This window comes from Zonotrichia leucophrys, chromosome 6, assembly GCF_028769735.1.
Source record: "Zonotrichia leucophrys gambelii isolate GWCS_2022_RI chromosome 6, RI_Zleu_2.0, whole genome shotgun sequence".
Lineage (NCBI taxonomy): Eukaryota > Metazoa > Chordata > Aves > Passeriformes > Passerellidae > Zonotrichia > Zonotrichia leucophrys.
In genome coordinates, this window is record NC_088176.1 from 9,959,081 (window position 1) to 9,976,232 (window position 17,152).

Below are 17,152 nucleotides of genomic sequence, written 5' to 3' on the forward strand. Positions count from 1 at the left end.
CTCCTCACACCACTTCCTCAGCACTCATCCCTCTGATGCCCATTTTGCTGGAAGGGAAGAGCAGGAAAACAAATGTGACCTCCAGGACCTGCTGCAACTACTGGCAGCAGCTCTTTCTGCCAAATCAGTAAAAGGAACTGGCAGAAAGGAGCCTGTTATTCCAGTTGTGCCAGACACCTGATGACAGGAGCAATTGATCCCAAATGCAAATACAAATGTTACAAAATAAACAAGAGTCAGTTGTCCTTAAAAGAAGTTTGCAACCAGAAAACTGCATTTTTTCCTTTCACAGTAATAAATTTGAAAACGGAAATTAATTTGTCAGCTGAATCATCTGAAGGTGCTTAGCCTGCAGATTTCTCAAAACAATACTGGGATATTTTTAAAAGTTGGAGAAGGGGAATATAACCAAGCTGTCTCCTTCTACCCCTTTTCTAAGCATCCTTACTTGCAGTATCAGCAGAGGTATGGAAAACATAACAGAGGAATTCAGTGAGCTCAGAAATGTTACACTTTTTCTATCAAGTTCTTAATTTTCCAACATGAATCTTCTCAAGTGGGATAAAGAAAAAATTCTTACTTATTTTCCTTAAGAAACAAATAAACAAAGAAGTCACCCACAAATCATAACATGACAAGTCATCCAAATCATGGTTTCAAAGTGAGCATTTCATGTAAACCTAATGTCTAGTTTTGTGAAATTGCTGCTGAGAAAAGATCTAAGCCACTAACAACTCAATTATAACACTTTCAGACCTGAAGTTGTCAGGATTCATACTGTTTTCAGACTTTTGCATTTTCCCCTTCCCTCATTTCCTACTTTACTACAGCAAGTATTTCAGGGAAGTGCTTAAATGCAAATAGAAATCTGCTTTCAGACCTGACTGTAGTTTTCAAGTACACAGTAATGAGTAGGGAGGGGAGAAAGATCTGTATTGATTTTTTAGTAACTTTGTCCTGAATCACAGAGAGCAGATGGGCAATTTCAAGCAGAATGATTTTATGTCTGATTGAGAAACACACAGAACAAATGAGAGCAAAAGCCAAGTCTCCTGCATAGCAAGTCCCTCCTATGGCAGTCCTCAAAATGGACCATGAAAAGCATCCCTGCCCTTGCAGGCCCCTCACAGATGGGAGACTTCAGAGCACTGCAGTGACACTTCATAGCTATATGCACAAAATTTATAGACCTGCCCTTTCCTTCATGGACAATCAAGGCTGGATGAACAGTGAAAGGCAAAGCTCTTTTTCACTCTATTAATATAAATGTAGCCAATTCTTTTTTTCTTGTGCAGAGACTCTGTGTTCCTGAACTCAGTGTGCAAATAAGACAGTGTAATGTTATTCTGACTTGCTCTTTACCTCTTTCCAAGTGGCTCTAATAGGGAATAAACATTTCTATGAGCACATCTTGCTCTACTCTCCAGCATTTCCTTCAATCCCTTTGCCATGACTTACTTAAACAATTATTTCTACACTTACACAATCCTGATGCTAACTGACTCACCTGTACCAATTACACCATTGTAAAGGGATTATCTCCATTTAATCCTTGTTGTCCTATAGATACAAATTAGACCAGCATTTGAAATGCACACAAGCCAGCTCAACCTTTGTGTTTAACTTACAGTTTTCTTGCTTGTTGTTCTGTGGCCTCTCTTGCCTTAATTAATATATTCCTACTGTTTCCAATGCCAAAACTCAAACACTCATCTGCACCAAGAGAATTCACCTGTTGTTGTCCTGTGCCTCCCCATATTACCTTCTCCACCTGTGTCTGCTCTTTCCCCAGCTACCCAGACTGCACCTCCCTTTTATGTGCAAATACCTCTGAGAGCTCAGACACAGGACCACAGGTGGGTTTGTACATATCCACTCAGAATGAGCAGAGGCTCCATGAGCTGCTGCTCTGCTGGACACCCATTCCAACCAGGGCATGGAGAGGAAATAATTAGTCCACAATTGTAAGGCCTCTTTTGACTATTAATATTTCCTTTAAATTTGCATATTTAGGAAAAATAAAGACAATGACCACAGCCTCTCTTCTGTAGCTCTTCCTCTTTCATCTGTTACATGCCATACATCAGACTTGCTCTTTGCTCTGTGCAGTGTCTCTGTTCCCAGTTTGACATGGTGAAGTTACAACATTGATTTCAGCCTTAGTGACATGATAGTAAATAACCAGTAAGAAATAAACCATAATAAATTTTCCTCAATTACTGAACATATCTGAAACAAACAGGCTGCACAACAAACACCCCTTGTGATTCTGAGAAACTGGTCGATCTAACATTAAAAGATTTCTCTAATCTCCTCCAAGGCAACACCTGTGCTCCACCCACCAATTCTACTTTCAGAAAATAAAGGGCAGTCAGTGAAAATGAAAGGGTTAATTTCTCTCTGTCTCTGGCTAACCTTTCCAGGCTATTCAGTTTCCTCTCAGACTCCAGCCCATCGGAGGCATGCGAGGTGAAGGATAGAATTACACACTGGGCATGTTTCCTGTACTTAGTGGGTGGATAGAGCACAACTTCCGCACTAATAATGTCAAGGTAATTAGGACATCCTGCAAAACCTGTAACAGGGAAGAAATAACCATTGTTTATTGTCATTTCTATTGCTGAGGTGGTGGGCTCTCCTCAGAGCTCTTCTTGCCTTTTGTTTTGAACCCATCTCTACTTCAGCAGATACAAGATCCAGTGTTCACAATATGGGCCTGGGCTAAAATCTAATTTCTTTTTCCAGTACCATCATTTCTCCCAGCTCTGTCTAAGGGCCTGAAGCAGTCACTGAAACTGGCACCTCTGTCCCTCATGAAGTCTCTGGGCCACTGGACTGCAGAAAGACAACTCCTGCTCAGTGGTGAATTAATTTATGCAGTGTGGCCAGCTCCAACAAGATGGATCAAGAGCACATCTTGCACACTCCCTTCTTTCACCAAGCAGACTCTACTCTGACCGTCAGGACAGCTGTTGGGCAGATGAGTCAGGGTTCTAGAAAGGCATCTTTGCTGTTGAGAAGAGCCCAGTGTGCAGAAGTTTCTTACTGGAGTCCTGTCTCCTGGATTGTGCTGGAAAGAAATGTTTTTTGCTAGGCTCTTGAAAGAAGTGGCACCAACACTGACCTTCAAGTGTTGCAAAGCCCAGCAGGCCCTACATGGGCCACAGAATGGAGTAAATTTAAATTATTCTTCTCAGTTTCCTACTGACTCCCTTAAAAAAGCTCCTTTATTCAATGTGGGCTTTTGGTGGATGCTCTTCGGAGGAGTGGAGATTTTCCTTTGCCCTTTGGGAAGGCAGATTTTGGAGAGAAGTAACAAACTTTCCTTGAGGCCATTGAATGTAACTGGGAAAAAAGCAAGGAATTTTGGGTAACTGAAACTTATTTTAGATCACTGTTTAAGAAGAATTTTAGAATCAGACTACTGACCCTGTGGCTTTGGTATGAACTGCCTCTCCTCTCACTAAAAATATGCCAAGGATGAGATGGCTGCCTACTGGGAACCGGTTGGTTGTGCAGCCCAGGCTCCCTGTTAGGGCTCCACGGTGACCAAGGGGAATGGATGGGAAATGAGACAACTCTGAGACTATGCATGAGCCTTTGCCTCTAAAAAAGAAGGATCCTTTGCTTGGCTTTTCTGGCTGCATTCATCACAGGCTGTGCTGTACACAGATGCCAGCACAGCCCGTCCCATCCCACAGGAAGTGTCTACGTGGTCAGATGCAGACAGTCATATGGTACCTCAGCCTTGCCAGAGGGCTGGGGGCTGCTGGGCTCCTGAAGCCCTTTAGATGATCAGCAGGGACCATCTCAGGTTCACTTAAGCCTGGGCAGGAATGTGACTGTGCAGATGTACCCTGGTCCAGCGCTGCTGGGCATTAATCCGTGTGCACACTGCCCAGCTAAACTGACCTTCTGTCCATGCTGGAATACAGATAATTTACCAGATGATCTGGTAAATTATTGCTCTTGCTTTCACAAGGTTTCCTGGCTCCTGGGTGCTGATGTCTGTAAGCACTCTAAGGAAAGCAACATTGATTTTTCCTCAGGTGGAGAATTTCAGGATGCCGCGTGTCTCTTGTTTGCTTCACCAAACGTATTTCCAAGAGTCATGGTTTTGCACACATTGCAAGCACAGCCTGCATCAATATCCTGGGGGGAATTGTGATTCTAATTAATGACAGAGTCCTTCTAAAGGTGTCTCTATTAAGCTTGTACATAAGGGCACTCTGCTAGGAAATGTCCCTTCCCTTCCCTCTCACATGGCATAAGTTGTTGCCATTTGCAAAATATATTGACCATAATGTTGAGCCTAAATTATTAAGTGTGGTGCTGCTGGGCTTGTGGGGACAGCTACATGTTTCATATCCTCTCTGAAGGGCCTTGTATGTAATGAAATTCTTCACTTACTTTTCAGAACTGCCATGTTTTCAGATTGCGCTTGTGATTGGCAAAATATTCAGCCTGTAAAATAAAGTTGTTTATTTCAGATGTGAGGCAAAGAAAAAGGTTCTTGGGTTCTCAAATAATTAAGGCTAACTCTGGAAGAGTCTGTAAAAGTGATACTGTGAAAAAAGTAATAGAATAAGACTACACAAGATTGCTAGCAATCAGAAGATAATCATTATCTGTAATAATGCTTTTCACCCTACAAAATAACCCTGATGTCTAAAAGTTGGTCTTTACTCAGAACTTACTAACATAATTATAATGCTAAAAATACCAGTATAGCTCTGTTTGGACATGCTCATTTCAAAATAAGAAAATTCATACAGGGTGGAAATACATGTGTAACATGAAGTATAATTATTCTTGAAGGGTATGAAGGGTAAAATTCCCTTCCATCATTAATAAAAGCCTCACAGCTTGTCTGGTTCATTATATGCACTGATCTTAGAAGGAATCTCCAACCTGAAGATAAAAGAAAGAGCACATCCACCCAAAAGGCAGGTCCCACATCCAGTGAGCTTCCCTCAGATGAGAACCAAAAAGCTGAGACTTGCAGAAAAATCCACCTTTCCACAAAAGTCTGGAAGGGGGAGTTTGGTGGCCGAAGTGAGTAAGTAGCAGCAATGCCTTTGGTCTAGGTCACTGTTTCCTCTCTGCTGTTACAACGTGGGAACAAAGCTGTGGGATAGCTGGGGGTGGGAGAGCTGCAATGGTTGGTCTGGGCAGTGCCTTTTCCTCAGAGACTGAGAATTTCATATACACAGCAGCCTGTGCCTCTCAGCCTTCTGGAGGAGTGCAGGCCAGCAGAGGTTAACAACTGACCCTAACCCTTCTGCCTGGGAGGGGGCTGAACTGAGGCAGAGGCAGCAGAAATCCCTGCTGACAACTCCAGAAGGATCACCTAGTGATAGACTTTAGCTGTACCCAGACTTTGAAGAATGTTCCCCCCGCTTGGCCACTGAAAAGTGAGGGTTTCATGGGGCTCCAGGAATTTCCATCCAGCCACTGGACCCTGGGGTCATCTGTGAGCAGTCCATGACCATTCCCTGCCTCAGTGCTTTGCTCAACTCAGCCTGCCATGACACAACTTTCATGGCTTTCAACCACTTCCTTCACAATGCTGCCTCATGGATATCCCCACGAGGAATGCCATTTCCTTTACTAAGCTTTTCATGCTATTTCTAGTCATGCCCAATTAGCTATTCTCCTGTCTGACTTGCTCAGCCTTTGAAGACACAGAGCTCCTAAGAGAGGCAGGTGCCAGAGAGCACGCTTATGATCCAGCATTAAGACACATAATTGCTGCAGGACTTTAAATTCCAAGCAACTATTAATAGCAATGAAAGAAATTCTATCTTTTGCCCTAGAGACTCTCCATTACTTGTTTGTAAGAGAGGGCTTTTGAAAACAGGCAGAGCTTTCATGACCTGGATCCAGACCAGAGTCAGTTCTGTTCATTGACTGCCTTCAGTTCCTCCCCCAGCCAAGTTTCTAACAGAGAGAAGCAGCTGCCCAAGACTCAGATGCTCTTCAGATGTTGATTTAATCTGTGCTTAGAGGAGTCTTCCCACAAGAACCTGGGGAGGATAAAGAGGAGCTTCTGGTGGAGGTAGTTTGGATCAACCCGGCTATCTGCTCACAGCTGCTGGAAGAGAGCAGGACAGGATGCAGCAAGTGAAAGAAGCCTACAAAATAATGCTGGTCATAGGCCCTTTGAACAAAATGTTGTTACATTTACATTACCAGTGGAAACTCTTCAGGAGAGAAATAAGTCACAGAGGGAGAGCCTCATATCAGGCTACAGACATCCCTGAACTGTCAGGCAGGAAACAAATGCCCTTCATTGTGCAGTGCCATGCCACCAACACATCTCCATCTGGGGACAAGCATCATGTCAGGAAAAGATGTCCAGAAGGGATGACTGGTGACAAGCAAAAAAACCCCGGGGTGCCTTTCAAGAACCTTCTTTAGAGGTCCTCTCTCATTTTACATGGTTTTATAGGGCCAGGAATGGATCATGTTGCTTTACATAATGCTGTCTGATGAAGGAGACCAGCTCAAGCACTCAGAACCTGCATAGGGCCTCACTGAGTGGCTGAAACCATCACAGATAATCTGTGTAGGAGCTCAATCCAGATGTACTGGTACTTTCATCAGACACCGGAAGGTCACAAAAAACATATACAATCTTCTAGAACCCTCAAAACAGAGGTGAAGTCTTTTGTCTTCACAGTTAGTGCAGCTTTGTATAACTTCAGTTGACGAGAAAACCTTAAAAGTGCTCTTCTCATAAAAGCAACCACAGAAGAGATATTTCCCATTTCAGTTCTCAGTTTGCAAAAGTACAGAACCCAGGCTTTGCTTATGAGACAGCCTGGATATCAGGAATGAGGTAAGTTTACTAATTCCCCTAAATCATGCCTCCCAGCTCTTCAAAGAAAGCAGCAGTGTCACTAAGGACATTTTACTCACACTACCTTTCTCATGCAGAAGAAAAGCAGAGCCATTCCCCACCAGGTGACCCTCTAAGGGACATTCTGTGCAGACTTGCTGACATACCCCCACCCCACCTCCTCAGACACCTTGAATGATCCTGCACTTCATCAGTGCCTTGTCCCAAATCTTGGGCTTGGAGGATACAACAAATAGCAGACATTGCCTTTCAACCCTGGATGGGATACTCATGAAGTCATGTCTGCACTGAAAAACAGTGTCGACTGTGGTTTTTTCACCCTCAAACAACGATTTGACTTGATCCTAAGCCAGCCCCATTCCTGCCGGACACAAGCGTGTCCCAGCGCCATCTAGCCAAAGTGCTTCAGAAACACACAGCAGCACCTGGAGAGCAAACCCCAGTGCAGAAATTATCCCTAAAAACACAAACCCCTCACCACCGAACCCAACACCCACAGCTGCTCTGGGCCCAACCCACACCTTTGCTTGCTAAATTTGCTAAAGGCCTCTTGAATTAAGTTGAACACAATGTTCAGCACCATTCAGAGGCTGTTTCCACGCCTTTGCTACCAAAGACAAAAAGATAGCAAGGGAACTGTTGTGGCTTCAACGATTTTTTGTTTCAGGTTTTGTATTTCCTTTGAATGAAAGCAAGAAGTGAAACCTTTGGGTGAGAGTGCAGTGTAAATCCCCAGATAGATCAAATCAGATAAAAACTGGAGTCTTTGCTTGGCTCCATAACATGGCCTGACCTGCATCAAAACTGGACCTTACTGAGAGGGAAGAATTTGCAATGAACTCCAAGAAGGAAATCCAGAAAGAACTCAAAGGTAGGATGGTTGTAACAGAGGTGGAAGGAGAACTAGCACTAACACAAGTTAGCAGCTTTCATTACAGATTTGTTTCCATCATCAGTTTAAGCCACTCTGAGTCTGCTTCCTCCCTGCCATAGACTGACATCAGGTCTCTTGTGCGAGTACTGATCATCACAGGCTTAATTGCTGTGCCAGTTTTGATTTTCAGCTGGATCCAGCTGAAAATCAAAATCTTGAAAAGGAAAAGTCTTGGGACAGTCAGAAACTAATCTTTCTCCATATTCCAAATGTGAGCATGAAGAATGGACGTGGCAGGAAGATGTAGCCAGATGTTCAGGAGAGGGCAGGACTGCTTCTTGTGGCTACAATGCAAACCTAAAGCACAAATCCACACTCCAAGCACTCTAGAAAATCCATTTTCATTTGGAACAGCTTGCTAGAGTACATGCTCAGCATCCCCACTGAGCATGCTCACCTCCAGGCTGAACTTTGCTGTAAAACTGAAGATGACTTAGAGGAAACCAGAAACTGAACTGCAGTAGCAACATTATAGCACCACCTGCAAGGCGACATGTTTAAGTGCTGATCCTTTTTACTGAAAGTTCATTCTGCATCTGTCAGACATAATAATAGAAATAGATATTTGCTTCATCAGCTGCAAACCAACCTGTTTTGCATGTACTGAGGGTCCTTAACATTGATACAATACAAATAAAAAGAAATTCCAAGGTAAAGTGGTTTACTTATATTAACGGATCCAATAATATTTCAGAATTAATTACATACATAATTATACATTAAAATATGAGAATCAGTACACTGCACAATTCCTTCTGGTCTCATGTAGGTACAGGCCATTAAATTTTAGTGGGGGAAGCTCTGTGACAGCAGATTTTTTCCTTTTTAGCAAACATTATGCTGGATATCCATGCACGCAGTTCTGTAAAGCTGGGCTGATGTGAAGCATTGAACATCCCAGCAATGAGCTTCTGAGATTTGTGAATCCTTAATTTTAGAGAATGTGGGATTGGCAGCCCTATTTCACTCACTTGAGCAATGTCAAATAATCTCAAGAGTGTTCTGCACTTCTGAAAGTTGTTCCACCCTTGGTTCACTGGCCATGGAAGACTGTAGCCTAAATCTGCACACTGGAATGAGACATCCCTCCCAAATGAGAACTTTCCTTCTCTAGCAGGCAAAGCTGCAAGAGAAACAACACAAACCATAAAGAAATACTGTAAACATCAATTTAGAGACTTGAGCTTGATGCCCTCTATCTGTGGGGCTCCCTGTGCAGCAGCAGAAACACCAGTTGAACACAGGATGTTCTTTTAGCAAATATCTCAACCCTGAGGGGATGGTCACTCCCAGCAGACTTAGGAGCCATTCAGACATTTCCCCCCAGCTCCCTGACACAGATGCCAGGCAGTGTAAAGGGCACAGGCAGTTCTTGGCAGTGTGGAAACAGCTCTCAACTGCCAAGTCATGGGAGAGTGACTTGAAATGTCCAGATTTGCTTGTCCCTGGGGCCACAATTTCCTCACTGCAGCATGTGGACAAGTCTGATTTTTCCAAACCTCTCTCCAGAGAGACAAGGTAACAGTTCAACTTGCACCCGTTTGTCTGACTCACCCCGTCTAGAAGATTCATTGGACTGGCAAAAAGCAAAAGTATATAATTAACATGGGTTCTAACCCATCACTCATTTAAGAATTTGGCCTTTTGATTTGTAAATGTACCTTATTTTAATTTGTAAGGATTTTAGTCCAAATTGGAATCTGTGCTTTCACAAACACTGGAAAAGCAAAAGGTTAAAACCTTCAGTCCAGGCCCACCTCCAGGTCAGAACTTGGTGAAGAAACCCCTGACAGCATCCAGTGTTAAGATCTTTTTTCAGATCTTAAGGCTGATAAAAACCTTCCACAATGTTACCTGAACTTTGATACAACTGCTCCATGGGCACAAAGGTGACAGCAAATTTGCTGAGATCTTTGTTTCACTCTTGCATCACCTGTGCCTGCATTAACCATGGCAGAGTTGGACTCTTCTGTGGATTTTCAAACAGAAAACAAGAATATATAGCTGAGGAATGTGCTTTAAAAAACCCCAAACAAACTCACCAAAAGAAACAAACCCAGAAGTTACTGAGCTCAGCACCAGGATGAACTTCTCTAGAAAAACATGTTTCGAGTCTGAGGAGCAGAGTTAATTTCTGTGTTGCAAACCAGGGGAAAGGGAACACAAACGGGGTTGATTCTGAGAGCAATCAAAGTTCATGCCATTGGAGGAGAAGGAGATGTGCTATATCCCTGATTCTGCCATGAATATTGAGTCAATCTGGTCTGCAGCACCATGAGAACCTGGAAATCTCTCCTGGTCACCCATTCAGTTATCAGGCTGCCCAAATCAACACTTCAGGTAGCAAAATGGCAAATGAAGGAGTGATTTGGTGTCACACCATGAGCCAGGTAGGAATTTATATAGGAAGTACTTATTTACATGTTGGCTATATCAGAGCAAGTCTGTTAGGGCCAGTTATTCACAAGTTGCTAAGATCACTGAGTTGATGCAGAAAGGGGCTGATATTTGGGTAGATTCTCTCTATTTATCAAAGAGATGCACAGAAGAGCTGGGCTGGCAGCAGCCTTTTCTATATAATAACATCACAGTGACAGGAAATGCATGCTGTTTTCCGGCATTGAATTTCTAATTCTGGCATCTTGCTTCCCTCAAACAATTTTTGTCCTGTATGTAGCTGCAGTAAAGCATTATTATCTTTTGAAAGCCTGGTTTGCAGCTTTTTGTGCTGTAGCCAGGAAGGTTTTTTGGCTTTTGTAAAGAGTAGCACATTATTACTTCATCAATGGGAAATATAAAGAATTTTCTTTTGAGGCAGAGAGGAGTTATGGAGGGAGAGAGGGAAGAAATATATCTGTAGCTTGTTATGGGCTTGATGGACATACTCTGCTGTTTTCATCAGTAGCTGTACAGCCCTTATATAATATTTTTGGGCATTGGCCAGCTCAGCCCCACAGAACTGTTTTGATCAATGCTTTTTGAAAGCAGGAAATGAATATATCTGATCTGTGAGTAATGGAACAAAACCCAAAGATTATGCAGTCAAAGCTGCAGGCCACATAAATGGCTTCTAAACACAATCCTTGAGAAAGGGATTTTATCAGCAACTCTTACCTGCTCATGTGAGGCAAAAGTACAACTGAGTGCTGTGAAGACTAAGAATCCCAAAAGTACCCAGGACACTCCTATACAGGGAAATTATATTATGCCTTAGCCAGTCCCCCAGTGCTGCTGGTGGAGTCCCATCTGTATCTAGCAGAGAGGTGCAGTTTGCAGAGCAGGAAGGAAATAAGTTGTGTTATATAAAGAAATTCTTCTTAGAACAGCAGCATAGCCACAAGCACCTTTAACTCTCATGTGGAAAACAAAAGAGAAGTAACCACACACCTAATCAGAACAGTTACACCAGTACCAAGTTCCCCTGACACCTACAACAGGACAGCAGGCTGGGTAAGATGAGTGATCTGGCATGACAAATAAAGCATTTGGAAATTACTGGAGAGCAGGAATCCTGAGCTGGCCACCAGGGACAAAAGTATCCCTGCATTACATAATGCCTGGTTATAACATTATTATGGTGTACATATTTACCTGAGGGTGAAAGGGAATTAATTCTATTGTGAAATATATTTCCTGTTTCCAAATGACCACTGTTCCAGTAAATGCCGAAAAGCCTCTGGAGATGTCCCTGTTGATGCCCTACTCTATTAAAGCTGCTCTGGTGTAGTAATTGACTGTCACTGTGATTACTCTTCTTGCTTGTCCATTCAGGCAAACTAAGCACATGGCACTGTAATTTTGGGCTTCCTGAGCAGATGACTGGTTTGAATAGCCTGAAGTCAGTCCCAGAACTACAGCATCAATATCAAATTATGTTATTCCAATTATTCCAGGATACACCTAAAGCAACCAGCTACTTTCTTGGATAGTCCCCCCTTCAACTGCACCTTCAACTCCCTCCAGTGCACTTGTGATTGCTCCAGCTCTCATTCTGGGACATATGTGGGCAGGGTGCAGCATCATCAGACACTCCTGAGGCCCCAGAAGTACCAGCTGACATCAGGAAGGTGAAAGGAAGTGGTGAAAAGTCATTACTCCTGATGGCATTAAACCATGAGATTGCATCATGTGAACAAGAATAGCCTCATAAACCCTCTGTGCCCGCCTGGGGATTTTTGATTTCAATGTTTAATTATGAGCTGTGGCCAGATTTAGTTTCAACCTATGACATTCCTTTGTCATATTTGTTCCCATCTATATTCTTGGTTCATCCTAAATTAGCCCATGGCCCAATCTAGACTGTAACAGTCAAGGACTCAATTACAACTTGTGTTGCAATCAGGTCTGGGAACAAATGATTTCCGTTTTGTGGTGTTGATGGGAACTGTGCCCATGAAAACTTGAACCCAGAGAAAGCCAGATGGTCACATCAACTCCCTTAATGGGGGAGAGGAGCAGTGCTGGCAGAGCTGCTTTTGCACTGTTGTGGTGGCCTATTATGAGAGCAAATTTCTTTCTCTGTCCTTTAACCCAATCTCACATCCCCTTTTTTGGAGGGTGGCACATCTGGCTCTCAAACTTATTGTTTCTCTGACTGACAGTTGGCAGAGGTTGGTGGCTGATTTTCATGACAAAGGGGCTTTTGTTTGCCATTCCTTTCCAGTGAGTAGATGAGAAGCAAAGACACAGAAATATTCAATGAACACAGCACAGCTTTCCAGGGATATTTTCTTTTTGAGCCTTTCCTGTAATAAAAATAGCTCCTCCACTGAAGTCTACACATTTCTGGAGAATTTTTATGTCTATCTATATATATAGATACATATACACTATTGGTGTTACTCCTCCAGAATAAACATAGATATTTTAGCCTATCTGCTGGGAAGATTTTTCAGTTTGAGCAGCCTCCCCAAGAGAATCTCAGAAATGCACTGAACAGATTGAACTCAAGTTTCAACCTCAGATTCCCCTAACCAGTCTAAGCAAATTCAGCTCAGGTCTGAATCCTATAAATGTGAACCAACTTCCTCATACTGCTCTGAAATAGGGAATGACTGCCTGCATTATATAAGATTATTTCAGTCTTGCTCAGAAATCTGCTTGCCCAAGGTCACAAGAATATTCTGGCAGAGGCAAGAATAAGAACCTTGATATCTTGTCTCCCAATCTGCCCCTTAGGCAACTAAAACCAAACAAGTACCCTTGGGAAGGAGATATGCAAGCACCATGCCAAATTGGGAAGAGGAGGGAAAAAGAATTTGACATTGTGACAGGACAAATATTCTCTTCCTCATGGGAACTTGTATCTCTAAGGCCCCTTCCAGCGGATGCTGGAGCTCAAAGAAGAGGCTGATCTTTGGTCTTGTACCTCAGAAGCACTGGGAACCCATAGACAAGCAATAAAACCAGAGCACCAACTTTTCCCATCCCTTTCCTGACATCCCAGGAGAGTTCACATCCAACACCAATCATTCTCCTCACTCCAGGTGCTTTTCAAATACATATGAGTAAATATTTAAGGCGTGTTTTCCTTTTTAGTAAATGCTTTTCTGTATGGCTTAAAGAAATGCCCATGAATGAAAGAATAAGTGAGAAAATGAAGAGTCAGAGAAGTGTGTGACTGTTCTCCTGTACCTCACTTCCCAAATAATTCAAAGTCTTGAACTGTGAAACCATTCTTCAGCACATTAAAACACATTAAATTAAAGCTCAGTTCCATACTTTAGCTGCCCAGTGGTGCCCCCTTTGGATCTCTCAGCCCACCAATGCTGGCAGCTGGCACCCTTCACCCCAGGTTCTCCCACCATCTCTGGCTGGTGGCATTGCACTGTCCCCTGTGCCGCCTTCCTTTCACTGCTGTGCCCTGGCTGGTGCTAAAGAGCAGGCAGCCTCCACGAGAAAGGCCAGACAAGCAGAAGAGGAGAAGAGGGGCTTCTCAGCTTTGCCACCCTGGGAGGCACACTGTCCCCACTGCACACCCACCCCTGCACATCTGTCCCCACCCAGCCATCCACCTGCCCATGAATCCCCCAAGGCAGCAGGGCTCTTGGCAGGCAGCAGGCTGACTCCACTGCCATGGCAGTTTGCAGTACATACATTTTTCTACCTCCCTCTGAGAAAACCTCCACAAAATGACCATGTAGGACCTGGCTGCTGAGAGGAAGAGCAGGTGGTAAACCTCCATTATGCCATGGTCACTCAGAACCCTTTGACAGAGAACTCATGGGCTCTGGTTTTCTAAATCTGACTTTGGAAGGGACTAAGGGAAGGAAACAAATGTCTAAATGTGGAAAAGGCAAATGAACTCTAAGACACCATGCTGTCAGGAACGTAATCAGGACTGGCTTGCCTGGATTACCACTGTTGCAGCAATGCCTAGGGACTGGTCCTGGGCTGAGCCAGCCCAGGCTCCTCCACATTATGCAAACACAGAATAAAGTCCATCCTTATGCAAAGAATTTAGCACAATATACACCAGCAGCAGAAAGCCACTCACCTCCAGCCACTGTCAGTACAATGAGTCCTTCAGGTGAGGGGAAAAAACAAAACTGTAAAAGCCTGTTGGGATCACTGGAAAAGGCCCAGAGTCCCTCCTACATGACATCTGTAAGAAAAAATAGGTTATATTGCATTGGCCTCTGAGGATAAGCCTCATAATAAAGCCTGGGCCTGCTTAACTTAGCAGGCATTAATACTGACAAGAGTTCAGGGTTCATCAGTCAAGCTAATTTGTTCAACATTACCCTGCTGTTGCTTATCTGGGATAATCTTTCCTGCTGGAGGAGGGTAGCTGCAGGCTAACGCATTTGGTCCCCCTTTGCATGAACTAGTTTTAGCTTTCAGCCAGTGCTCCTGCTCTGCTATAGCAGTTCTGTTTAAAAGTGACCAGAAAGAGGAAAAGAATACATTACGGGTGTCATTTTTCTTTCTATTTCACCATGTGCCAAATAGACAAAGAAGGATTATTCATTACTATCTTTACAGTTTCAGTGGCAGCACTAGAAGGCTGATAACATGAGGAGGTGAAAGAAAGGATTTAGGAACAAATCCATTTTGAAAAGCCTCTGTGAAACTTGTTTAGGATAACCCTGACTTTAATTTATTTTCCCAATACACACTTAGGAGAAAAAGTTGTGTAGGAGATATGCCTGACTCTTATCAGGAGCTGAGAAAACCTTTACTCATTGATTCACTTGTGAAATTCCCCAGCAAAAAACAACTGCCTGAAACCTTGCAAAAACACAGAACGTGCAATACTAGAAGGAATCTGAAAATAACTCTTCTCTTCACAAAGATTTCAATGAAGGCAGAATAAATTGTGAGACCAGAGCACTTTAGCAGGGAAGCATCAATGGAATGAGGCAGGGAAGGGCTGGGAGAGCATGTGTTCTCTGGAGCATATGGTTACCAATTTGCTGGACATATGCTGTGTTTCCCACAGGGCACAGGAGGACTTTTGGATTAAAGGGTGTAAATCATTGGTTATCACCATAGAATTAAGTTCTATTCTAAATGTACAGAGGCTAAATATATACCTTTTTCTCCCCAGAGATTTCTTTCCCTAGTCACAGCTCAAAAAATCTACCAATCACACTGTGCAGGGCTTTTAAGAAAGAAAATGAAAATAGCAGTTCACACAGAATTTCTTCCCTTTATTATAATACTTTTGGGGGGCCAGGAGGGGCAGAAAAGGGCAGAGAGAAAGTAGAAAGACAGAAAAATGTCTTGGGACATTTTATCCCATAATTTCCAGAGGAAGCCATTGATCACAGATGTGCTTTCACACCACAGTAGCACTTAATTATTTTTCAGGACTGTTGCAATACATGTTGAGGAATCTCTGAATAATAGAACCATATGGTAACATTGTCAGAAGGAGAAAAAAAGAACCCAGTAGGCTGGGGGGAGGGAGAGGGCATTAAAATGTGCTGGCTGTAAATAGAAAACAATTTGTCAAACAAAGAATGAGGAAAAAGCAGGCGTGTGAATTGCTGAAGATAAAAATTTTCTTCACATTCTCTGGAGAAGATTCCAAGAGCCTCATTCTTTGTTGTTCCCAGAACATCTGTCCTGTGAGACTGGGTACAGAGCTGTCACAAGACTTTTGGAGGACTGCAGAGGAGCTTGGACAGTAGCTGTACAGCAAAGCAGGAGATGTGGACATGACCTGTAGTTCTGGATGTGCCATAAGTTATGTGAGGACAGGTGTTCCTCTGAAAGCTTCTCATGGTGTCTTGAAAGGCATTGAAGGAGCTACAAAAGTACAAGAAGCTTTGCCATGGAACTTTGTGCTTGGGACCATCTCCAGCTTTGCAACCACATGAACACAATTGAGGCACCACACTCTTTCCCAAAGAAGATAAGTCAGAAACCACTAAGGGTTTGGCTCTCACAAACACACAGAAAGAGCTCCTTATAGGCCCAAGAATATCCCTTTTTTCACTGGGCACCTCAGAGGGAAGTAGATATCTGAGTAAGGGATCACATAAGGAGTGGGTAGTCTGGTATGTCCATGTTGGTGTGAACTCCATTTTACACACACTGTAGTTACAGTTCACCCAGTGCCCTGGACATTCTTATGCTCTGCACTTGCAGATGGACTGGGAGATAGCCTAAAATCCCAAGCCAGTTGCAAAATCCTCAAAATCCTCCTGGTCAAAATGGTCACTTAGAAAGAAGAGAGCTGCCTGAGGAGTACCCATGCCCAGTAACTGGTAGGAGCATGCAGGAGCATTACAGCAACTGATCTCCTTGTTCCTGACTTAATCCACTGCCTCCTGCAGTGTGGGCAGCTCAGAGCTCACCTTCAAACACAGCCTGGGCCCTAATCTGCCTCACCAGGTGGACAAGAACACCCAGGCCAACAGTGTGTGTGCACTGGCACAAGGACTCCTGGCCAAAGCTGTCTAGCACCTGGAGCTGGGGTGAGTCTTAGGATAAACCCACAAGGCAGCCCTGGACACAGAAGGGACGTGCTCACGTGCAGGAGGAGGCTTTTCCCAGCACACAGGTGGAGAGACTCCACATGCTGCTCATGGGGGTGTCAGTGCAGGAACCCCTTCCATCTGAAATCAAGGCAGCACAAGGTGCCTGGGGCTGTGCACGGTGGTGGAAGGAGCCTCTCCTGAACAAAAGGATGTCACTGCAGTGATCACAATGTCCCCACCATGAGGCAGGGGGAGCAGTAATTATGCAAAGTGCTTTTCATTCATTAATCTTCACTGAAGATGTGTTCTTGAGTGAACCTCTCAAAAAAACTTCAGGGCCATTTCTTTCTTGTCCTCAGCAAGGTACAATTTCCTTTCTCCTCCTGGAGAGTACATTTCATCATCCTGCAAGGGACCAACAACTTTAAC

The 17,152-nt window shown here is 43.6% G+C and overlaps 1 long non-coding RNA gene across 2 annotated transcripts in view; it reads right to left on the minus strand.

Moving 5' to 3' along the window:
- Positions 1–740: 740 nt before the first annotated feature.
- LOC135449820 (uncharacterized) overlaps positions 741–17,152 on the minus strand; it is a 28,537-nt gene continuing 12,125 nt past the window's right edge. The window contains exons 2-4 of one of the 2 annotated variants that reach the window (XR_010440850.1): positions 14,293–14,400; positions 4,411–4,464; positions 741–4,152 (exon numbers count right to left, since the gene is read on the minus strand). This is a non-coding gene — a long non-coding RNA (uncharacterized LOC135449820). The remainder of the gene's footprint in view (positions 4,153–4,410; positions 4,465–14,292; positions 14,401–17,152) is intronic. The other variant, XR_010440849.1, reaches the window with a different exon arrangement.